Source organism: Zootermopsis nevadensis, unplaced genomic scaffold (genome assembly GCF_977971745.1).
Source record: "Zootermopsis nevadensis isolate Lab colony 2312 unplaced genomic scaffold, Znev_1.0 Znev_ptg000061l, whole genome shotgun sequence".
NCBI classification, from domain to species: Eukaryota; Metazoa; Arthropoda; class Insecta; order Blattodea; family Termopsidae; genus Zootermopsis; species Zootermopsis nevadensis.
This window is the reverse complement of record NW_028259192.1, coordinates 22,275,691-22,301,082: the sequence shown is the minus strand read 5'-3', so window position 1 is coordinate 22,301,082 and position 25,392 is coordinate 22,275,691. Positions and strand designations below refer to the sequence as shown.

The window sequence follows — 25,392 nt, the reverse complement described above, 5'->3', positions numbered from 1 at the left end:
CTCTCGAAGATGGCAGTCTTTGGGTTGTAGCGCCGTGTAGTCTGGTAGGCGTTTACGTCCTTGCTGCCTTCGTCATAAGGGCGTTGACTTCTCGTCTTAATGATGGAGGCAGCAAGGACCTCTGAAACGTCGATAAACTTCTCCCAGACATCTTCGTACTTACCGCCGTGAAAACCTCAACTCCCACTTAATATTCGCCTCATATATCACTTTGTCTGCTTTCATTGCGCGATTTTGCGTTAAAGTAACGTTTATCCTGAAATTGGGGATTTTCCGACGCATTTTAGCCGCCACTGCAGAGCAAATATTTGATCACCTACTCCTCTTCAATCATGTAGCAAACACTTTTATGAAGTGTCGGGTTTGTACGCTGACCGCTGCCAATCAGAGCTGATTTAGCCTCCGTCTCAGGACATGATACGTCTTTAATCGCGTGTACTGGATCTGTTTTCGCTGTCCGCCGCTTGGCATGAAACTTCCTGTTGTGGCAGGGACCATAAGTTAACCGTGTTAGCAATGTTTTCCCGGCTAACGCTTAAGCGAAAAATAAAAATATTCTTACTTTTGTTGTTCATTATCTAATCGGTTCTTCTGTGTTCCGGATTACCACTAAAAATGAAATGTGTATTCATTGTTTATTTAACGACGCTGTCAGAATCCCACGATATATGAAGTTCTATGACAATATTAGAGAACTAGAAAGGATTTTGAATGAAGCGGTCGTGGTCTTATTTCAAATACTATAGTATCATTTGTTAGGACAGACTGAGGAAATCCACGAAAAACTTCTACCATGATAGCCGGTTGCCGGGCTGAGACATAAACCCGGGACTTCCCGAATATGGGGAAGGAGTTGACACAATTCTGTTGTTCGGTTTGTGATAGGAGTAATGCAAATCGGTAAAAGAGAATATGGGATTGTCGTGGGCAAGACATGTAGCATGAACGAGTGAGATTCGCATTCGGCGTATACCCGGTTCGAATCTCGTCTGTCATTGCGTTCTATAGATCACTGTTGCAGGCAGCCTCAAAGATCTGAAATGTGTGTTTGTTGCTAGGATACAACTTGTATTGGGCAAGGCCGTGATCTAGGCAACACGGAGTTTTCCTCCGGGGGCTTCCCCGGTTTCTCCGTGGCATCCCAACAATTACTCCATTCACACACAGAAGAAGGCAATGGCAAACCACTTCTGGATCATCTGTCAAGAACGTATATGAACAGGTCCCAGTCCGAGAAAAGGATGGAAGGATCCTGTTCATATGGACCTGTCGTCAGACAGAACACTAAATAATAATAAGATGAGGTGGTCTAGCGGTTAGAACGCTGGCCTTGTAATCCTGGGGTCTCGGGTTCGATTCGCGGCGGTGCCCGAATTTATAACTTGTGTTGGGCAAGGCCGTGGTCTAGGCAACACGGAGTTTTCCTCCGTGGCATCCCAACAATTACTCCATTCACACACAGAAGAAGGCAATGGCAAACCACTTCTGGATCATCTGCCAAGAACGTATATGAACAGGTCCCAGTCCGAGAAAAGGATGGAAGGATCCTGTTCATATGGACCTGTCGCCAGACAGAACACTACAAATAAAATAAAAAAATGCAATGCATGTTTTAGAAGAGGATATCAGGAAAATATTTTGATTCGACAAGTAGTGGAAGATTTGAGAAAAGGAATTCACCTAATATTTCCAGACTCTTGAAATAGGCGAGACATTTTGGACTGGCGCACAGAAAGAGATGCCAAATGCATGCAAAGATTTTGAGGTAAAGAATCATTTAGGTTACGAATTCACATATGAGAGGGCAGCATTACACATCTGATCTTATGGAAAACACGATGTGGAAATGTGGATTGGAGAGAGATGGATCCTTATAGAGTCCAGTAGCGGTAATCAACCTTGAGATTCCATAAAAGAGGAAATTCCTTGTCTAGCTTAATGACTGTCAGCCTTTTTTTTGTTGAAGATTCTACTTCGTGGAGGTAGTTGTAAACCGTGGGTTTGAAACCGCGGCTTGGCATCGAACCCCTGGCCGACTGTATTTATTTCTGGTGACTGCGTCTCTTGATTGTTAATGAGGCGTTTGGGTTACTATGGTGATCATGCACGACGCCTGTGTTGAAGCGGCGAGAAGGCGTGCCGACGTCACGTCATGTCCAGTGACTCGTGTGAAACTGGTGTCTCTCGGTCGTAGAACGGGATTCAAAAAAAAATTGCTCTATTTGTTCTTTCGTGTTTTTACCATTGAGTTGGAAACTGAATGTCGATTGTTTCAAACCTCCCCCTGCTACTGAAGAATTTAAAATTACATCAGGATACACGTTTCATTATATGGATTTGTTTAACGACGTTGTCAGTAGACGAGACGATTTTGCGTCGAATGTGAGGATGATTAGTAAGTAATTAAATAGTGAGGTTATGAAAGAAGCGACCGTGGTCTAAGTTCTTGTCTCGAGGGACAGGGAAGCCACGAAAAATCTGTCTCTGGGTCGATATTTATCGCTGGGAAAAATGTCCCTGCAAAAACTATAATTCGTTTTGGAAGAGACAACGAACGTTCATTTGAACAGAGAAGTTCATTTGTTATTCTGTTTTGTTTTTTTGGGGGGAAAGTTTTAATACAGGGCCTCGAGCCCACATTAATATATTTCGTGCTCGCATTCAGACACAACCTCACCATTCTGCGTGCACTTCATGCACTTTGTGCTCGATAAGTGAGAAGATTCATAGACGGCACAAACTTTATTCTTTATAGGGAACAAGTCAAGCTTCTGGTGATTTCGTATTTTATTTCCACAATTCAGAGAAAAAGTGTTTGGAACAACGATAATTACGTAAAAGAAGAACGTTTAGTTAAAAGGGAAACAAATAAAACGTGAATAAAGACGTAAGGTGAAGAATTTTCGTATTGTAATTAGCAGAAACAGGTTACGTAATGGCGGGAGCGTTTGTCTTTTCTTTGCAGTGCCAACAAAGGGCGCAGCACCAGTCTTAAGAACAGTTGACTGTCGCTCAGCGTGCGGTGACTGTCAACTTATTTTTTTATTATAATGTGTACCGTCGGACGCTAGGCGGCCGCAGACAATGACAACTGTTGGTAGACCGGGGCGAATTGTGTTGTTTCGCGCATTTAAGCTGTTTTATTGTTTTTAAAATTCTTCCCAGGTTTTGTTCAGTAGTTTCCAGTTCTCTGTTGAAGTCCGAGCCCGTAAAATGAGTCCTGTTCCAAGTGCGATTGCCTTTCGTTACTGAATGATTGATTGATTGATTGATTGGTAAAGTAACTGGCTAACGAACTAACCAACCAACCACCACCTTTACTCCTGAGCTGTCCACATCGCGTCTGAAGGTCCTCCGTCCGTCTCTTTCTTGTTTTTACCATTGAACGCTTAATACTTAGGCACTGAGTTACTTTTGTCTTGGTGGAATCCAAAGGTTCATTGCCATGTTCACAATAAAGAAATCGTCGCTGGACAAGCAGGGTTCGATTCCCGGCGGCGACAGGATTTTGTCTTCAACACAAGGTCCATACTTTCTCCGGGGGATCATTCAGCATTCAGTGGGCTCTTTTCTCGGCGATAAGACGGCCGGAGCGTGAATCTAATCATTCATCTCCGTGTAGTGCCGAGTTTAAGAATGCATGGAGCTTAGTTAAGCACGGGAACAACTTCATGTAAATTAAAATTACATTCGACCAAAGCCTTTTAATACGGGCCTGTCGCCATAACAGATTTTGCCGAATTGGAGCGGAAACGTACTCAGAAAGCGCATTCAAGTTTACGCGCCTCCATATAAAGAAATGGACGACTTTGACGTGGCCCTCTTGTCATTGTATTGCTTCTTGTGAGTTTGACGCAGTGTTTTAATTCTGATCTCGCCGTCAGCCACGGCATGGCCAGGTGTAATCGAATTCCGATGGCACATGCGACAATTCTGAACTAACTATTTCTGTCCGGCAGACATAAAGCTTTCAGCTTGTGGATGGCGTCAGCAAACAGGATACAGGGCCTGAAGTACTGCTCGGCACTATCGATATAAATAATAATAATTACTGGGACCACGGTTTGACCTTGACTAAAACAGAAACCACGTAACACGTAAAATAATAATAATAACAATAATATTTAATATTTTTAACGGAGTATCTCTTAAGCTATTTCTCTGCAATGATCCGTTTTAATGAAGATTGCTGTCTTCTGGGTTGTTGCGCCGTGGCTGTGAGTTTTTAGACCTGCCAGCCAGAGGACCAGAGAAAGATTTTTAGTTCTCATGGCGGCGAGTGTGGCAAGAATGACTGTCGCCCTGATGATGGAGGCAGCAGGGACCTCCGAAACGTTAGTGAACTTCTAGCAGAGTACACGGCGCTACAACTCAGAAAGCAGAAATCTTCAGAGGACCAGAATCGGAAAATGTAAGCTAGAGGAGTCTCATACTCAGTAGCCTGACGACACTTTACAGCTGACAGGAATCCTCGGCCCTCAGACCTGCTTTCGACCCAACTTCGTACACGGGGAAATATACGCATGTGTCTTCAGTTACGTAGGGTTGAGAGCTGCTTGACTGTAGCTGCGTTGGGACGCGTTTTCCGCGCATGTTAATTCGTACCTTTCAGATTTGTGTGATCATTAACATAAAACATTCAGCATAGATGCGAATTATTGATGTAGTCTCAATTAATATCATGATTCCTGATAAATGTTGACACAAATTCAAATATCCCGGACCATAAACAAGCGAAATGGATCAACCTCAAACATATGACAGCTCCAAAAATGACGGTACATTTTCCAAAGAGAGTTTATATTTGTAAGTTCAGTGATTAGAGTTACATCGGTTTGAATGAGAGCTCTGATACCGAGAGAAATGGATGCCGTTTGTCAGAACATTCCATAATGTAGTTTAATAGTGAATTTTAAAATTTAGTTGAACATAATCGAATTCTGACTAGACACGTCCATCAATGTTTCCATGAAAGATTTGACAGATCAGGTCATCCGTAGTGTGGACCACGTCAATCAGAGGATGTCGTGAAAACACTGTGCCAGCCCTAGTTCCCTTTTGGTGTTCAGTGGCGTGCACACCTGAATATAATGTTCCATTACTCATGTCGTGTATACGTTACTTCTCTAGAAAAATCATTTGTTCTTCTCAAGGACTTCCCTCAAAGTAAACTGTACTGAAATGACGAAATATTTATGTACTTGTAAATATCCCGTCAAGAATTACCCAGATGTTTGAAGTAGTAGACACAAATATTAATAAATATTATCCGAAATCCCGTAACAGCAAATTATTACGCGCCAACCGACATTTGCCTTAGTAGGATTTGACGTTTTCACGGCGGTGAGTCTGAAGATGGCTGTCTTCTGGGTTCTTACGCCCTGATGATGGAGGCAGCAAAGACCCCTGAAACGTCGGTAAGCACCTACCAGACTACGCGGCGCATCAACCCAGAAGACGGCCATATTCAATCTCATCGCCGTAAAAACCTCAAATCCTACAAATTATTACAGACCAACCATTTCACATACGTAGATTATGATAGGTTTATGAGTAGACTATACGAATGATATTCAACCTTTTTTTGTTCGCTGGCCTTGTAATCCTGGGGTCTCGGGTTCGATTCCCGGCGGTGCCCGAATTTATAACTTGTGTTGGGCAAGGCCGTGGTCTAGGCAACACGGAGTTTTCCTCCGTGGCATCCCAACAATTACTCCATTCACACACAGAAGAAGGCAATGGCAAACCACTTCTGGATCATCTGCCAAGAACGTATATGAACAGGTCCCAGTCCGAGAAAAGGATGGAAGGATCCTGTTCATATGGACCTGTCGTCAGACAGAACACTAAATAAATAATACCCCCAGATATAATTTCTCTTCAACTTTGTACCCCCAAAGTCGTTGGTGTAGCCTATCACACTCGCCTCATAGTCTGGGTCTTGACCACTGAAACACCGGGATCGTGTGTTCGAATCCTACTCAAGGCACGGCTGTGTGTCCTCGTCTCTCTGTGGTGTTGTGTCCTTTGTACAGGCAGAGGCCTTGAGTCGGGCTGATCACTCGTCAAAGCATTACGAGTCATGATTTCAGAAGTAATCCTACGATAAGACCACATCCGTGAACGGTGTAATAAGAAAAAGCCTTAAATTTAGATTACCAGGACACTAGAATCTACCCAAAGGTCACGCAGCTCGGAGCGGTGCTGCCTGGTGATGAAAATCGGACTATTTATACTGATGCGCTCTTCACATATTTATTCAACTAAGAGTCTCTGTGCCGAGTGGTTTGGATGCTGCGTAGCATCCCGTATAATTCTGCACACGGACCAAGTTATTGCAGTGTCAGAATCTTATCCGTTCTTCATAGCGACGGGGTTTGGGTGTACACTTCTCTTCGCTGCTACATTATTGTGTCGAAAATGCACTAGGCCAAGAGAAGTCCGGTGATGATGGTGGCCAAACTTGATACTACCTGCTGCAGTGTGTTCCTGCTGCCTTGCATATGAGGAGGAGGTTTCGTTTCCTTAACTTGACAGAGCCAAGATTTTAACAACAAAAAATTAGGCATTTTAAACGTAGCTTTACAAATCTGACGAGTTAGCCAGAATAGACTTCTGACTGTTACTGACGTCAGAGTTGTCTAGGGTTAATAGTCTTTGCGTGAGCGAGGCGTCTGGCACATGTAGGTTTTCGTGTGAAATTCGCGATGTTTTTGTATCTGATTTTGAGCACAGTTTTAGTAAAACTCCCCCAAAAAATTTCACGAAAATGAGAAAGAGAGACATGACGAAGTTAGTTGGCGCATCTTTTGGGGGCAGTTGCTAGTTGCTGAGCGTGCCTGAAAGCCCGCGTCTCTTTGTGTTTTCTAGTGTCACTCTATCCCGACTCTTCCCGAAATGCCAAGTCGCCCGAACCTGGCGTCTGATACCGTAAACAGATGAGGGATGAATACTTCCCGGGTGCAAAAGAGGCTTGACCCTTGCCGTTGATGCAGCCGGCTGGAAACAATTCCGCATCGTGATCGGAGCCCGCGATAGAATGTCGTTTCTATGGAAATGGCCTTCTTAAGCATCGGTACACTCAGTACCCACCACAAGTGGGTCTCAACATTGCGTCGCCATGGATGTAGTCACGAAAGTTGGCACGCGATCGCTTGAAACACCGAAATTCAATTACAGTTTTGTACCCAAGGCCCCTGATACCAGTACAAAGATTATTTATATGCCTAAAACATGCGTGAAAATAAAAGTATATTCTAAATTTTATTAATTATATTTCAAAATGTTGCTTTACGTTTTATACACATAACCCATATCAAATACCAAACGTACCAATACAAAAAAGAAAATATTTTCTGTCGAAGATTTCTTCTGGGTTGTTGCGCCGTGTAATCTGGTAAAGGTTTACCGATATATATATATATTTATTATCACAGTCTATACACAAACGTATTTAAAATGTTGTTGTTAAAATTTATATAACATTATAACATCTGTAGTATAAAATATTACAACAAGTTATATTATGTTATATTATGGCGCTTTTATCGTAGTATGATGTTACATTTATTATGGCGCTTATTATTAATTGTACGACATGTTTCGATGTTTTATGACATCATCTTCAGGTTTATATCGTCATTTTTATCATTTTAAAACTATTATATATTTCGATGCAATGCATTTATTGATTTATAGATATATTTGTAGATTTTTCTGTCTTCATAATGCTCTGCATGTCTGTAGTTAGACGTTCATTTTCTGTGAAAGTAACGTCCAATTTACTATTATGAAATTAGCATGGATGTTTCAGAGGTTTTTGCTGCCTCCATCATCAGGGCAATGTGTCATCAAATCTCGCATTGATTTATACGTAGGTAGCATTGATTATAAAAGTCAGTGAAAACGAAACTAGTTAATTCGGATGTAACTGACCCCCCCCCCCCTCCTCGAATCCCACGTGGTCTTCTTTTGGATCCGCGTCCTGGTTTATTCTTCGAATATTTAATTACGCTGTTGCAACTGTGTAGGTTATACAGGGTTAGATGGTAAAATCATTCATGAATGATGAATTTAAAAGCACGTGGAAGTGGTAGTGTAAAACGAGAGGTCTGTACCAGCATTTACGTGGAGGTGCTGAGTAAACTCATGAAAAACGAAGCCAGGATACCCGGTATCAGAGCCGAGATTGGAACAGTTGCGTTCCCGTGGATTCAGACCCATTCCTTCGCACTGCGGTATCCGGTCCGTGTGACGTTGATGCTTGGCGCCAGTCGGAAACGCGCGCAAAGGTCCCGTAAGGCAGTCTCATGATGCAGTTTACTTATTCACGTGTCCCGTGCTTTGTTCATTTGTTATGCCTTTGAATGGTATAAGAGGAGGGAGGGTCTGGACGAATAATTTAAAAACCCTCTAAGAGACGCGAGGAGTTGTTTCAGCCAGGCGCTGGAATCTGCTTCGCGTTACTTCTCTGCACGTGGAACGGATTAGTATGAAATTTGGTATTGTACAGTTTCGATACGATCCATCAGCTGAATCTGTCGATTTTAATTTCATTACGTTTGGAATCATTCTTGTCGTCTCCAGAATGGATCTGGGTTTTCATACAATATGTGATGGGGGTCATCTGCCCCCAAGTGTGAAACTGACCTCTTAACGACAGTAAAGACGCTTGGATTATTTGTTGGTTAAGTTAACGCAGTTTTCTTAACAGCATGCGTGAATCGGAAGGAAATCGTCGTGGCCTATTATAAGGTACTATCGCGTCATATTCCTGGAACAACTGAGAGAAGTCAAATCAGAGTAGGCGGTTTGTTTCCGGACGAGATTTGAACTTAAAATCTTTGGAATTCGATGGAAAAGTACTGACCTCTTACCCATGACATTATGTAAAGCACGATGCGAGGATTCCTACGCCTTCTGTATAGTGACACGAACAGTTTGCAATTTCACATTCAAACTTCTGTGCGTCTAGATTACTGCGACCGAGGTTCGAACGGAGGTCGCCTGAGGAGAACAGAAACCCCCCCCCCCCCTTCCTCCCCGCGCAGTAGACTCTTCTCATGGATGCATAATGCATGTTTGTTTGTGAGCGTTGGATTCCACCTATTTGCATAGCCTGTGGCGTCATCTGTTATTAAACGTGTCTAGCTGTTCGTTGCTTGGCAACAGACCTTCCGATTTCGTAAGAAACCGCCTCACTTACAGAACTCGTAGTGTCTTGAGTGTAACAGCAAACAGCTGGAATGGGTGCGAAGCCTTGAGGAAAATCATGAGTTAGATCTGAGGTTGTCACGGCGGCTTGGAAGGTAGACACAAGGGTTTAAGAGGAGCATACTGTCTCCATCATCAGGGTTGTAGGTGGATGAATTTACGGAATTTGTTTTTAACGGTGCGAACTGGATTGGAAGCATTCAGGATCATGCCCAGTGACGGTATTGGACCTTTGGATCCAGGTACCTAATAGTTCATCGTCGTCGTCCTTTGGACAGTAATGTTGAGGAGTTGATACAGCGTACACATCCGCCTGTCACTTGTTTGTTAGCACTCAACTCTGACGAGAAGCGCTGATGCTGAGGCCAAAAACTTAACCGACGTAAGGGGAAACTTGTCAGCCTTGATATTTATGGGCTGACAAAGCGTCGTTAAATAATCATCAGTATGGGCACTAACGAGGACAGTTTTTTTTTTATTTTTGTAGAGTTCATTGGCTTTTACAGAGATATAAGATAGCAGCGCTGGGCCTGACGTCACACAGTTTTGTTTTGTTTCGTGACCTTGTGTCTCATTCATTTCTCGACACTTGTGTGTACTTACTTACCTGTACGACTGACTGACTGATTGATTGATTGACTGACTGATTGTTTGATTGACTGACTGATGACTGGCTAGCTGACTGGCTGGGTGGCCGGATAACTGACTGATTAACTATCTGATTGACTAGTCTATACGACTGACCGACCGTCCGACTAACGCAAGTCACGCACGTAACACACGCGACTTATTTTCTAGTCGTGAAGACTGAACCCATGACCTTACGAATAGATCTCCAGGAACACGTTTAATGTCAGTCCGTGCACGATAAATGCGGACGGATACAACTCTCTCTCTCTTTATATAACCGTGCGTCGTATGGAAACCCGATAAATGATATTGATTTAATTCAGTGTTCTGGGAAGCCTTTAACCCAGTTCTAGCAGTTTTCGGGCTCGGGTCCAGAAGACGCGTGACGTCATTGAGCTGACCCGAGTACATTTTTCTGTCGTGGATGTATTTTCAGGAGTTCTTGCACGGCGCACAACGCGATCGGAAGATGATGTGTCGATATTTATTAACACTCAGAGAAACAGCGTCGTTAAGCAAAGCAGACAACGTCACGCGGTCTAGTGAGAGCGTGTTATTATTAAATTGCTTGTTATCGACGGAACGTAATGCGTCTTTGTTTTGTTTCAGTAGTCCCCGCAAGTGGCAGTGGTCCAATTCTCGATCTACAATCGACGATGGAAACACAACGATTGCATTCGAGCCGACGTCTGGTCGAAATCTGAAGTCTGAGGGAATCAAATCTATAAACTGACTCCGCTCCTGCGATATTTCAGTGAAGGAGAGGATTATTTAAGGCCCGTGTGACGAAAACATCAGTTTGCAAGAGCGTTCAAAGGGTTAGTGCATTTGCGTCGTCAGGATGGAAGTCTGCCAAGAACAGCGCATCGCATTTGCTCAAGCTTCGCGGAACATGCCGGCTGAGTCCTGGTGGTGAGTACAATATGAAACGATTGATTTCATCGAGTCATTTAAAAATATAAGGACCGATCGAAGACAGTCTGATTTGAAAACGGAGGTGACGGGACAGTGTCTTGGTCTTCAGTGTAGATTCAAGAAATAGGATGGGCATCTTCATCACTATTTATTTTTTATTTAGTGTTCTGTCTGACGACAGGTCCATATGAACAGGATCCTTCCATCCTTTTCTCGGACTGGGACCTGTTCATATACGTTCTTGGCAGATGATCCAGAAGTGGTTTGCCATTGCCTTCTTCTGTGTGTGAATGGAGTAATTGTTGGGATGCCACGGAGAAACCGGGGAAGAAGCCCCCGGAGGAAAACTCCGTGTTGCCTAGACCACGGCCTTGCCCAACACAAGTTATAAATTCGGGCACCGCCGGGAATCGAACCCGAGACCCCAGGATTACAAGGCCAGCGTTCTAACCGCTAGACCACCTCATCTTATTATTATTTAGTGTTCTGTGTGACGACAGGTCCATACGAACAGGATCCTTCCATCCTTTTCTCGGACTGGGACCTGTTCATATACGTTCTTGGCAGATGATCCAGAAGTGGTTTGCCATTGCCTTCTTCTGTGTGTGAATGGAGTTATCTCATCGCCCTGATGATGGAGACAGCAAGTACCTCTGAAACGTCGGTAAACTTCTACCAGGCTACACGGCGCTACAACCCAGAAGACAGCCATCTTCACACTCACCACTCTGAAAACCTCAGATCCTGCTAAGAATGCGCTAGTTTGTTTACAATACATTTTTTATTTCATACGACGATAATGTATTCTCTCCATGTTTTTTTTTAAACCATGTTTTTTTTGGATTTTTAACATCAGACAAGTATTCGCCTCGTATACATATAGAGGTATAAAATTACTCAAGAATTAAAAACAATTACTTGACAAATTGGAAATGACCACGTTGTTCTACATTGACCATACGATTACAACTGTTCTCAAACACTCGGTTTAGCAGGATTTGACGTGGCTGTCTTCTGGGGTGTTGCGCCGTGTAGCCTGGTAGATATTTACCGACGTTTTAGAGGTCCTTGCTGCCTCGTTCATCAGGGCCCAGAGGACAACCATCTTCATACTCGTCATGAGGATCCGAAATCTCACGCTTTTCTTTATCGTACATATGTCTTGGTTTCCAGAGCATCGTTTATGAAGGCTCAGACCCCCACGTGGAGGTTTAGGGTTGTATTGAATTAGAGGGAGCCTCGTTTCCAGTTACCTCTCCTGACATGACATCGAGCGGCATGTTTCGCGATTAAATTGTGACACTCTGTCAGGAGAGAATGGTGCAAAACCGCGCTTCGTGAGAGGCTGTAGCTGTTTGATTAACTGAGGCAGCCTCTCTCTTGACCGCGGGCCTCTTTTGGCCAAGAATAATATTGACGGAAACGTTCTTAAATGTTGTAGACGTACTACAACTGAGCAGAGCGCTTTTGTGTGGCGTCTGACTGTGCAGAAACGAAGAATGCTTAAGTTCTGAGTTTATTTTGTTAACGAGGATTTCAATGTTGATGTACTGGGTTGGAACGCCGAGTGGAGAAACATACAGCCTCCATATTCAACCCTGAAGGTGGAAGCAGTATGTTTTTCCTCGATACGTCAGCATCTCTGGAGTTTCACACAGTGTTACAACCTAGAAGACCAACACCCGGATGTGCTGTAGTGTGAAAGTAATTCCCTGTAGTGCACCTACTCCCCTTAGAGCCAAGCAGTTGGCTTCTGGGTTGCAGAAAACTAACACAGCAAGCTCTGATTACACGTGAGTCTGAGGGACGAAATAGCTTTATATTTGCATTTTGTAATTGATGGTCGTGTCGTCCTTTGTGCCACTGGTACATCAGGCCTTCAGCTTGACCAAGGTTCAACTTATACTTCGCGATCTAGCCCCTGGCAGTCTGTCGGCCGCCGCATGCCTTACGGTAACTATAACGTGCGGTAACCATTGGCAGGTAAAATACTTTGATACAGCATCGTTCAATTGACTGCAGAAAATCTGGTTTGTGAACCTGTCTGCTCTGAATGAAGTAATTCTGGTTGAGACTGGACGCAATTTAATGAGGTCTGAGAAGTTGAGATCTTTTGGGGGGATCGTGAGTCGTCATCAGGGCAAGAAATTACACGCCTCTTGTGTAACCCAAAGACTTATTACCGTGTTCAGAGGAGGACATGACAGCATGCACAGAGAAATACCCGCGTCCCGAATGTCAGATCGTGCAGCTCACAGGTGTCTACGCATCTGTCGTTACGAACGAGGTCCATAACGCGTGAAACTTAGGCCCAGGGCGACGTTACCTGTGTGCGAAGAATGAAACTGTTTGGACTGGCGCCTTACCTGAAGACGTTTGTTTGGTATGTTTCAATGAACTTGGGTGTTGGCGACCAGGTTTGCCTCTCACACACGAACTCATGACGGGTGAATGCGGGTGATGTTCGCAAATAGGTCGGAATAAATGCAGCGCGGAATGGTGGTTGCCCAGGGAGTCAGCCGACAGTGAAATCGCTTTGAGCATGACGTTCGGGGCATTACGTAATCAGGTGTGCGGGCTTCTGGTCCCTTCGGGTCACAGGTAAACTTCTCCGTTGTCTGGTGGAGAGGAGGACAACTGGCCTCCTCGTTTTCCTCCTCGGAGTAACACGCTGTATATACATTTTTCTTGTTACCGGCGTCACAGTAGATATTTGAATTACAGTAATTGTTCTAACTTTCATGAGAGGAAATATACACAATTTCACTTCTTATAATAAACCAGTTCTTGAACTTGTTATTGAATTTATTTCTGGTAGCTAGGAGTTTGTTTGGTAATTTAGAAGGTTACAGGTCTGTTAATTTATGGTGGTCCTTGGTTTCGGCTGCGCAGTAAACGTGGTCAGAAAAGTTCTGCTTATTTTCGGTCTGTGTCAGTCTGCTGATATCTGCCGGTGAGCAGGTCGAATTTAGAGATTTCATCCGGCAAGCATAAAACTTTCTCAGTACGCTGGTTTTACGAAGTGTGCGTATATTTATGTCGAGATGTTTCGTAATCAAAATTCAGTGGCCATTTCTCACCCATGTCTCTCTTGATTCTCTTATAGATGGCTCTAGCAGTCGAATCAGAATTGAGTATAAATTATGCAGAGGCAGTGGGCTGGCCACTCACTACTCACATATGCACACTTCAAAGATTAAAAAACCCTCCAAAAGGAGGCGGCCAAGGCCCACACGTGGTTGTAGAGCCACAGGAAGAAGAACATATATTTATGTAATAAATTTGAAATACGAATAATTCAGTTACATTCAAAGTGTTAGTGAAACGTCCGTCAATATCTCGCTCAGTTTTACCGTATTATGGACATTAAAGATTAATATTTTCCCAACACATCTGTAACCACTGTGTCATGACCTCTCTTGGTACCGACAGCGGGACTTGTCATTGCACTTCGCCCCAATATTCTTATCTCCCTCCCCCTATTTCGCCGACCAAGGGCCACCATAAAATAACAGAGCTGTACCTTGTCAAAATTCCTTGTTCCAGCTTGATACAAAGGATTATGTTAATTGTTTTCGCCGAGAGTCGAATTCATGGGCGTTTATAAATTGATCCCTAGATATAAGTTACGTCTTTGTAAAGTTTTAGCTCGCTAACGTAGTTTACAACGACGGCTAACACTAACTTTATCTAACGGGAACAGTGGAGTAGGCGCATTTTTGCCTGAAGACGGACGCAGAGCCAACTCAGATACATAATGCATTTTTTGAATATGATTTTTTAAAATAACAATATTATTTATTTTATTTATTTAGTGTTCTGTCTGACGACAGGTCCATATGAACAGGATCCTTCCATCCTTTTCTCGGACTGGGACCTGTTCATATACGTTCTTGGCAGATGATCCAGAAGTGGTTTGCCATTGCCTTCTTCTGTGTGTGAATGGAGTAATTGTTGGGATGCCACGGAGGAAAACTCCGTGTTGCCTAGACCACGGCCTTGCCCAACACAAGTTATAAATTCGGGCACAGCCGGGAATCTAACCCGAGACCCCAGGATTACAAGGCCAGCGTTCTAACCGCTAGACCACCGTGGCGGTCGTCATGACAATAATAAAATAATAATAGTCCCCGAACAGAAGATCACAACAGTGCTACAACGCCGTTGTCAGTATACTTTTAAATGTTTATCCAAGCGACGTCTTCTGAATTAAGAGAATCTTGCCCCTGCAGTACTGTATAAACCTTATTGAAAGACTGTTAGCAACTTTATTTAACCCTTTGAAGCGTGAAGCTCGTCTGAATAATATTTAAGAATTCAGTCCGTACCGCGAAGAAAACACAGCGCTTGACCATTAAATAGATCAACTGGTTAATGTTGTTTACTCTGATAATTATACGAAACCCATAAATTCAAAATGAAGGGTTATTGATTTTCGAAGCAGACGAGACTTGTTGCCACTGGACTTCAAAGGTTTAACAACGCTGTTTCAAGTACGCAGGCTACATAAAATGACAGGATTGGGGAGATTAACTTGGAGGTTCACTTACAGCAGAATGCGTCAGTGAAGCGTTGAGTTCCGGCCTGAAACACTTAATCACTGGGTACCGGAGACAAGCTGGCCGGAACGTGAAGCTCACCACTCTCCGTCATGGGCTGCTCCTTCGAAACTCTGGCATCACGTTACGTGATAACGTGACAGCTCGTCGCGTGTTTAACTTAAACACAGGCCAGCTTCAGGCAAGTGAAATATCTTAACCTGGAGAACATTTGGACCCAAGAATCGAGACTGCCACGTGGTGAAGAGTTTGTAGGACGTGTTCTTATCGGAATGTCATTAGTGTGATTAAGGCAGTTAGAAGGAGACGGATGCTAGGCACGTAAAAGCCGGAAAGACTTAGCAGGAAAGAACAGCCTCTAGTCTGAACATGTCAAGGCCTTCAGCCAAAGTCCCGTTAGTGTAAGTACATCCCAACTTATAGTTAATACGGTACCTTACTTCAGTTCCAGCCATGCGTTCCGAAAGCAGGAATGGTTAAGCCAAGGACTCCGCCACCTTGGTCACCTTTTTCGTTGGTAGGCGAGACATTGACCTAATTAAGAAGATAATATTAAAAATTTCGCTAAAGTAAATATGGTATGGAGTTGTGAACTGAATTTAGCTTATCCAGAAGAGAGCGCAGTGAAGGACTTTTGTGAACACGAAAATTAGCTTTGTGGTTCCATAAAAGGCGGAAAGTTTCGCGACCAGCTGAGTGTCTGTAGACTTTTTGATAAATGGCTCCTCGCCTGCACCGTGGAGTTGGATTCGCCTTAGCAGCGGTGCAGTTTGTGAACAGCCAGTACTCAGAAAGTGGGCGACAGCGTATCGAATCCAGTGGTTATCCTTTCCTGGAATGTCGTCCTGATTCAGATGCGACCTCAGGCGGCGCTGTACCTCCCCGGCCTTGAGGCCAGCACGCTGCACTCTTGAGTGGCCTCTGACGTAGGGAAATTGTAACTCTGTTCCAATTCCAATTTTGATACCAACACTGGAAGGGGGCGTGGAATATTTGTATCTACTGAGCATTTGCTCTAGGACCGAGAAAAATCACGGAATATTTTGATCGAAGTTCGTCTGATTAATATTAAAGAATTCAGTCCGTACCGCAAAGAAAACACCACACTTCACCATTACAAAGATCAACTGGTTAACTGAATATCGTTGTATTTGATGCTGTTAACAGTACAAGCAATAGAAATACAATGGTTATCTACACTAACAATAAGCAATTAGAAACGAGCGGTAACTATACTTACCACATGCTTTAACACTGAACCCTACCGACAGTGAATTAATGGAGTTCCTATTACACTCAGAATAAACAACGATTATTTCCTTAAACAGCGTTAACCAGTTGATCTTTGTAATGGTGAGGCGTTGTGTTTTCTTCGCGGTACGGTCTGATTTCTTTAATATTAATCAGACGAACTATGATTCTCACTGTAAACAGCGATTATTTCCTTAAACAGCGTTAACCAGTTGATCCTTGTAATGGTGAAGTGTGGTGTTTTCTTCGCGGTACGGTCTGATTTCTTTAATATTAATCAGACGAACTATGATTCTCACTGTAAACAGCGATTATTTCCTTAAACAGCGTTAACCAGTTGATCCTTGTAATGGTGAAGTGAGGTGTTTTCTTCGCGGTACGGACTGAATTCTTAAATGTTATTTAGTCGAGCCTCGGTATTAAAGGGTTTAATGTTTATTTTATAACTTTTAGCCATCAATCAGGAGACATACAGGAAGTCTGAGACGAAATTGGGAGGTTGTGTCTCATGTCGACAGAGTCCATTAACCTTATTGATTGGTGAAGGAGGATGAAGACATTAATGATTGTCTTTATACCTTCTTTCACGTGGCGAAGCTAAAAATAGCCTGTGTAATAAGCAAATGGCACTGCGACTCATTCCAGTTCTTAAATCTCTGACGCTCCAGACCGTGAAAGTTTATCACAGGTACAAAGTAGCCTAGCTGAACTGCAACACTCCTGACTTGTATGGGTGACTACTCCTTTCGAATCTATGCTGGTGGATCAGACATCCAGACGTTCTGGCTGCGGTCCAACCAAGAAAACTGTGACGTAGGCAAAGGACCTCGTTTCCTTTCTCATCCCTGTTTATGATCACGAAGGAATTTTTAATTTCATGCTACATTAACTTTACAGTTGATACAGTGTCGTAAAATAATCGGCAAATTAATTAAGCAATTGGAATGGGAGATTTGCTGGCTTTTATATTGATTGAAGTGTGATGGATTTTCGTGTTTCGTGACGTCAGCATTTCTGCTTGTATTTTATAGAAGGATGGTTATGAATGGTGGGGTTGAAGTGCCTGAAATCTATTCTAGAGTACGCTACCTGTCCCAGGATTTACCAGTAGAGTTTGAGGGGAAAACCACTTAAAATCGTGTTCAGAATGGTCTGTTTATTGAACAGAGATTCGATCCTGAGACCACAGCACACGGTGTTTCGGTGTGTTAGGATTTCAGGATCGCGGAACGCGTTAAGCCAGAGTTGCGCGCACCCGACAATTGCTCTGGATGACCATTTAAGGAAGCTGGAATGTTAGAGCCGCCCGTCCCGGAAAGGAAGTCCGTTCAGCGATGTTTGCTTGCACACTAGGAATGCGTGAGTCGGATCCTCAGGAAACGTTCGAAACTACGGTGACTAGTTCTGCCGAATGATTTTCGTCAAACACAAAGAAAGAAAAACGCTGTTCGATCAGTGTTCTGGATCTAGATGGCAGAGGTATCTTACGATGTCCATAAATGTATTTAGTTCCCTTAAACACATCCCACGTGACTGTGTTTTCGTGAGTTCATTAATATCCGCTGAAGTTTTTTAAGACTGCTTAATTAAAGCGAATGGCAGATAGGAGTTGAAGGAGATTGGATTTTGCTGGCCTATGACAGGGTCCGGTGGAGGGCTTTAGTTAATTCGGTGATGAACCTTCGGGTTCCGTAAGCCATCTGGTTGGTTGGGTCCACTATTTGGGAAGCCTGAGGGGAAGAGACCTCTGGAGAGACCTAGACGTAGATGGGAGGATAATCTCAGGCGGGATCTATGGGAGATAGGAGTTGAAGGAGACTGGATTTTGTTGGTCCAGGACAGGGTCCGGTGGAGGGCTTTGGTTAATTCGGTGATGAACCTTCGGGTTCGGTAAGCCATCTGGTTGGTTGGGTCCACTATTTGGGAAGCCTGAGGGGAAGAGACCTCTGGGGAGACCTAGACGTAGATGGGAGGATAATCTCAGGCGGGATCTATGGGAGATAGGAGTTGAAGGAGACTGGATTTTGTTGGCCCAGGACAGGGCTTTGGTTAATTCGGTGATGAACCTTCGGGTTCGGTAAGCCATCTGGTTGGTTGGGTCCACTATTTGGGAAGCCTGAGGGGAAGAGACCTCTGGGGAGACCTAGACGTAGATGGGAGGATAATCTCAGGCGGGATCTATGGGAGATAGGAGTTGAAGGAGACTGGATTTTGTTGGCCCAGGACAGGGCTTTGGTTAATTCGGTGATGAACCTTCGGGTTCGGTAAGCCATCTGGTTGGTTGGGTCCACTATTTGGGAAGCCTGAGGGGAAGAGACCTCTTGAGAGACCTAGACGTAGATGGGAGGATAATCTCAGGTGGGATCTATGGGAGATAGGAGTTGAAGGCGATTGGATTTTGCTGGCCTATGACAGGGTCCGGTGGAGGGCTTTAGTTAATTCGGTGATGAACCTTCGGGTTCCGTAAGCCATCTGGTTGGTTGGGTCCACTATTTGGGAAGCCTGAGGGGAAGAGACCTCTGGAGAGACCTAGACGTAGATGAGAGGATAATCTCAGGTGGGATCTATGGGAGATAGGAGTTGAAGGAGATTGGATTTTGTTGGCCCAGGACAGGGACCGGTGGAGGGCTTTGGTTAAATCGGTGATGAACCTTCGGTTTACCTAAGCCATCTAGTTAGTTGGTTAATTAAAGTTATCATATTCTTGGATATTTTGCTTCGTTTGCTTTGTGTTTTCGACGCAGTTCCCAGATTTGAAGTCTGTGAATAACAGATGAAACTTCCGTGTCATCATATAGGATGTTGATCTGTGATCTGCCATTGTTTGCACGCCACTGACAGGTCGCTGTAGGAATCATGTATCGTCATTACATTGTAGCAGAGGATTGATCAGGTCGTGTTGTTAAATATAGGCAGGTGATGTTTCCATGGCAACTGTAATTATACCGACGTGCCTCGCCCCGCCCCTCTTGGTCTGACGTGTCTTAAGAAACGTTCTTGGAAACCAGACGATTATTACAGTTGTAATTCGTGATGCAGGCTCCTTCTGCTGTGTTTGTTGCATTTTGTATTGATCGTCGGAAGAACACAGTGTTTGCGCAGGACGTTTGGCGTTACAGCTTCGATTCAAACGTTTCCAATAGCGCAAGGGGTCGGAAGTTCTCTGACCTCGGGTCTTTATGAGGAGGTGAGGACAAGCTCCCTCGAAAACCCCCTATCGAGTCTCAGTGCAACAGGTGGCTGTTCGCCTCCGCAGTGGTCCTCAAAGTGTGGTCCGGACTTGTGGCTTTTTGAAGGACTGAGGAAAACCACGGAACCCTGAGTCAGAATAAATTACGTTCGGCAGGTATTAGCCGAGTTATGTCAGCCGTGGTACAACGCTCATCCACATGGTCAGTGTTCCAGAATTTGCGTGTAGGAGGGAACTGAGGGAAAACACGAGAATACGCCAGTCGTGGTATCCGGTCTACAGTCCACAGATCAGGAGAAAATCCCTGCTAGGAATTCGATATACGCGCATGCGCGAGATTTCGCGTTGAGTGACGACCCATCCTAAAAGGATTCGTTCCACAACCACTGAACGAACAACAGACGTTCTAATGGGTACAGCTTTAAGATTACCTCACAGTGGCACAGCGATTTAATATAGAATATTATCGCAACACCCACAGAACATAGTACAGGTGCACTCACTATGCACCACTCTTAAGCGCTTGATGTTTTCAGTCTGTGTAGTAGCGTAAAACTCTGACGTATCACATTTCTTACCAATAGCAGCCCTCTAGTCCAGCTGATAGTAAACTTACCCCCTGCACTGCCCCAGAAACGACTTCCCTCAGCAGGATTTTTCTCGTGATCTGTGGACAGTACTTGTCCAGATGTCTTCCCAAATACCACCAATCTGTGTTTTCCCTTTGGAAAGAAGTCCTTCGAGGAGAATTATTTGCTGGTGAGGTAGTTGTTTTATATTGCGTGTGCCTCAATGTATGTGGGAGTGGGACTTGGTTTTCGTCAGCCCAAAACCCTTTTCTGATGACTTCTAGATAGTGCATTGCCTCCGGTCGGTAGACGTTTTACTGTGAGATGATCACCAACACTTGAAGCTCGAACGCGTATCGAAAATTTTCACTGTCGGAATTAATTCTTAGGTAGGACAGACCGGGGTTGATGATGTCCTGGGTTTAGGCGCCGTGTATACTCGTTGATAGATACCAACGTTTCGGGGGGGAAATACTGCCTCCATCTTTAGGGCTGATGTGAGTTTGTGTTTCTCCGAGTCGTTGGCGTCTACCAACGAGTATACACGGCGCCAGAAACCAGGAACAACATGATCGATGTCTAAAATCTCACAGTCTACGAAAACTGAAGGATGAACAGTTGGCTGTCGGTGATGGAGGTATGACGTGTTTTCTTGGAGGTAGGTACCGGATTTTAAAATGATATTTAGATGAGCTCGAATGGGCATATGAATCCATTAGCCCCTGTTCGACATCGTTCAGCCAATTGAAGAGTGTAAGTACGTGAGAAGGGCTCAGTCGTTTAGTGGACGAGACGAGACAACGAGACTCAAATGAAAGATGCAATTCAGCTTCAACTCGGAACTGATTTGCATTGGCTGACCGGGGATATTCCCCATGGCGTATTTTGCGTAATTTTATTACATTTGTGTTATCTCTTGCATGGCGGGATGGCTTCGTGAAGCTGTGCTCCAAGACTGAAGTTAGGGGTCGTGTGGGAGGAGGGATCAGTGGCGTGCAGCCACGTCTTAGAACCCGTGCTCATGTCATGCGTAGGTTGGGGAATTATTGTGCAGAGGGGAGGAGGGTTCTGAAGTTCAGGGGAAGACCTCTCTTAAGACCTAGGAATAGATGGGATGAAAATATTGAAGTGGATTTTAAGGAAATCGGGTAGGAACTTGTGAAGTGCATTGAGCTGGCTTGGGATAGTGACTGGTGGCGGGCTCTTGTGAACACAGTTATAAACCTTTTGGCTCCATAAAAGACGAAGATTTTCTTCTTCTTATTATTATTCTGCGTGTCTTGAATGGAGTCAGTCAATTTAGTTAACACAAGTATTTTATTTTTTTCGGTGGAATGTGAAGCGATATGTCAGCTGCTCTTCTGGTTAGGCAGACAACAACGTTTCGGAGGAAAACAATGCTTCCATCTTCAGGACTGCAGTACATCAGTCCGTCCTCGGCGTTGCTGCCTTGAATATCAGCGTCAACCAACGGAAGGACGGAAGGACGGGTTATACTTTCTTTATTTTATGTCAGTGACATTTCACGAGGTAGCCTGAACTCGCAAGCCCCCGTATGTTCTTTGAGGCGACTGGTGTCTGTCACAGCGGACGGTCCGGCGGGCTAATGACGTGTGGGCGGGCACAGGAACTGGCTGATAGGGAAATGGCCGCTTGGTCTCACGACACTTGGACCACTTCTGCTTTCTCCCGCCCACAGCAGCTCGTGCCGGGGTTTGAACCTCGTGGTTCACACTTCATATTGCCCTGAATTAGCATCGAGTGGAGAATGTTACCTCAAAAAAGGTACCGTCGAGAAGATGGACTGTTATCGTCCTGATGATGGAGGCAGCGAGGACCTCTGAAACGTTGGTAAAATTCTACCACTACACGGCGATACAACCCAGAAGAAGGATGTCTTCTGGAAGACCTCACCCGTGGCTCGAGGCAGTGGTCAGTGTCGGCAGGAGCTGAATGACCCCGCAGTGTGCTACTGTTCTGGACGATTTAACTCGACTTAAGTTTTGCTGATACTGGAGTTCCACGAAGAGCCTGGCATTCACTGCAATCCGCACGGCGGAAACATTCCAGTAACACTGGACGTTTGATGCAGTGAATCCGGATTTTGTCACTCAACGGTGGTTCATGAATGAATACCAAAAGGACCGTTTAATTCAGCTGATGGACCCGCCTCCATGATGAAGGCAGCGAAAATTTGGTCCAAAAAATGTGCCTTGTGATCGTACTGGATGAAATTTCAAGTTATGACGGCTACTGATGTGAAAATTACCGACGTTTCGGAGGTGCTTACTGCTTCTATCGTCAGGGCTATGAGGCAGAAGACAGCCGTACCATCCAGTTATACAAAATTTCAAAGAATGCATTTGAAAAATAGGCCCATGTGTGTTGTAAATGAGAGAAAGCCGTTTTATAGTCGTCCCGGGTTCACTGCCTGCTAACACCTTTCGCGGGTGTCGGTGTTGACGATTATCTGTGCCCTTCAGAATGTAGCACTCGGGCTCCTCCTCCGACACGCGGCCTTCTTGCTGCGAAATCTATTTCTTGCTGCAAGACCCAGAGATTCCATTCCCTCTGCTCGGCTCATTGAATTTAGCGACTACTCGAGGGGACCCCATGTCTGGAGAGGAAGACCACGCTACGTTGGCCTTGTGGCACACGAAAGTATTGCATTAATTTTTCTGTCGCCCCGAAGCTATCTTGTGGTGGAAACGAATTGTCAGATGTTCTGAACGTACTACAGAGGTTATCAGCTTCTGCAGACTTGTAGTTGCCCCCACCGCCAGCTCCAAGTTTATAAGTGAGGTAATTTTTGTAGGATTTGAGGTCTTCACAGCGGCGAGTCTGAAGATTTACGTCTTCTGGGTTGTTGCGCCGTGTAGTCTGGTACATTTCCACCAACGCTTCCGTCATCAGGGCGATGATAGAGGCGGCATGGATCTCTGAAACGGTGGAAATCTACCAGACTACACGGCGCAAGAACCCAGAAGACAGCAATCTTCATACTCATCGCCCTGATGATGGAGGCAATATAACCTCTGAAACGTTGGTTAACATCTACCACACTACACGGCGCAACAACCCAGAAGACAGAAATCTTCATACTCATCGCCCTGATGATGGAGGCAGTATGACCTCCGAAACGTTGGTTAACATCGACCAGACTACACGGCGCAACAACCCAGAAGACGGAAATCTTCATACTCATCGCCCTGATGATGGAGGCAGTATGACCTCCGAAACGTTGGTTAACATCGACCAGACTACACGGCGCAACAACCCAGAAGACGGAAATCTTCGATGTCATTTTTTATACGACTTTGTAGTTTATTAAGAACTAGAAGAATTAAAGTAACAAGTTGTTATTGAAAAGTGAAACAAAGCAGCATATAAAAATTAATATTATATAATTTTGTGTAACAAGAGAATTAATAATAAATAATTAATTTTATATCAGGTAACACACCACAATCTCAAATTCGATCTTACGTAGAGGTTATAACTGTGCTGCATTGTATAGAAGCGCGTGTTCATTACCATGACAACGGTTATAACAGCAAAATACCATCATCATTATTCTTAGAAAGTGATTTCGTTGTGTCAGTAGGGCAGAATATTCAGATTAGTCTCTTATTCGCCAACTTTCGGGTCGTGCCTTTCCCATTAGTCGTATTTCAAGAAATGACTAGCGCTTTCATAAGTGAGTTTTAATTACCTTGGTTTGTGTCGGACCGAACCGAGTATTGCCCATCAGTTACTCATCTTTTGCGAGTTCTTTGCAGACTTGATACTGTCGTAGTCGATAGTACATCGTAAGAGTGCAGTCGATAGCAGAAATACGATAATTAGTACATCAAACAGACACGGGGTACCCCGCGGGGCACAGCGCGCGGAACACCTGAAAATATTTAATTAAATTCACGTGCATGTTCGTTTTATTGAAATGTCGCTGTGCCCATACGTAAACTGAGATCAAAGGCCTCAAACTGGAATTTAATTAACACACCGCAAATAATTAGTTAACTGGTCGAATAAGGCCAGGAATTTGGTTCCAGTGGGCGATGTTTGCCCTTGTTTGGTGAGAGTCTGGGGTTCTCACGGCGAGACTACGAGTTCCTAGGTCACGCAGTCTTCTTTCACGAGACATAAACCGATTATGCTCGGCGCCTTGCTGTCGGACAAGAGAGACAACGCGGAATGCGTTTACGTTTAAGGCAACCTTGATGTGGTCTGGACTGGTCAACTCTCATTTTCGTTTAATTCAGTAGTTTTGAATATGAGTCATCAACGGTGATTCATCGTCTTGATAGTAGAGGCAGTAATCTCCTCCTCTGAAACGTCGGTCAGCATCTACCAGACTACAAGGTGCAACGTCCCTTGTTTTCCTCTGCTTTAAATATATTTTCTTTTGTTTCTTTCCTAATTATTTCTTTCGCTCGTCTCTCGTCTTTTTTTTAAATGTAGCTTCGTGTTTCCAGAGAGACTGCGCTTAGGTCCTGGTGGAACTACTTTCTGCTCCCAGACCAGCCGCTTAAGGCGATGTCATGGTAACTCCAGTCACCGACCAGTCCGCCCTGAGAAGCTACAGTACGCTGAGCTAGTCAAATTCCCCGCCTTATATGGAAATCTAAGGTTCATTGCCGTGTTCAGAAGAGCCCCTAATTTCCGAGGTCCTGTGTAACATTTCGTAACTTGGTGGATTTTTACTGTGGGGAGGTGTTGGCCTCGTACCCAGTCATTTAGCTGGAGGTCCATACCTTGTCCGCGACTTATATTTGAACAAATCCAATGTTTCTCCGAAACATTGATATCCACGAACAGAATCAAACTCGAAGACCACCATCGATATTTTACGATCTGAGTTTTTTCTTATTGAAAAATCAAAGGTAATGAGGATAGCACCGAGAGCAGAACCATTGAACGTTGTAATTGGAAACCAACAGATGGAGAATGTGGAGCATTTCAAGTACTTCGGAAGCATAGTCACGACGGACGCTCTATGCACCAAGGAAGTAAAAGCAAGGATAGCCATGGCCAAGGCAGCTTTCGTCAAGAAGAGGATACTTCT

General features: G+C 44.3%; 1 protein-coding gene across 4 annotated transcripts in view; it reads left to right on the top strand.

Annotated features, from left to right (window-relative positions):
* Positions 1-25,392, top strand: part of Pde9 (phosphodiesterase 9) — a 67,456-nt gene that overhangs the window by 8,878 nt on the left and 33,186 nt on the right. For 2 of the 4 annotated variants that reach the window (XM_087341034.1, XM_087341032.1), the window contains exon 2: positions 10,456-10,755. The gene's annotated coding sequence lies outside the window, so the exon portion shown is untranslated. Of the gene's footprint in view, positions 1-9,341; positions 9,456-10,452; positions 10,756-25,392 lie in introns of those variants that run through there. The other 2 variants (XM_087341033.1, XM_087341031.1) reach the window with 2 other exon arrangements.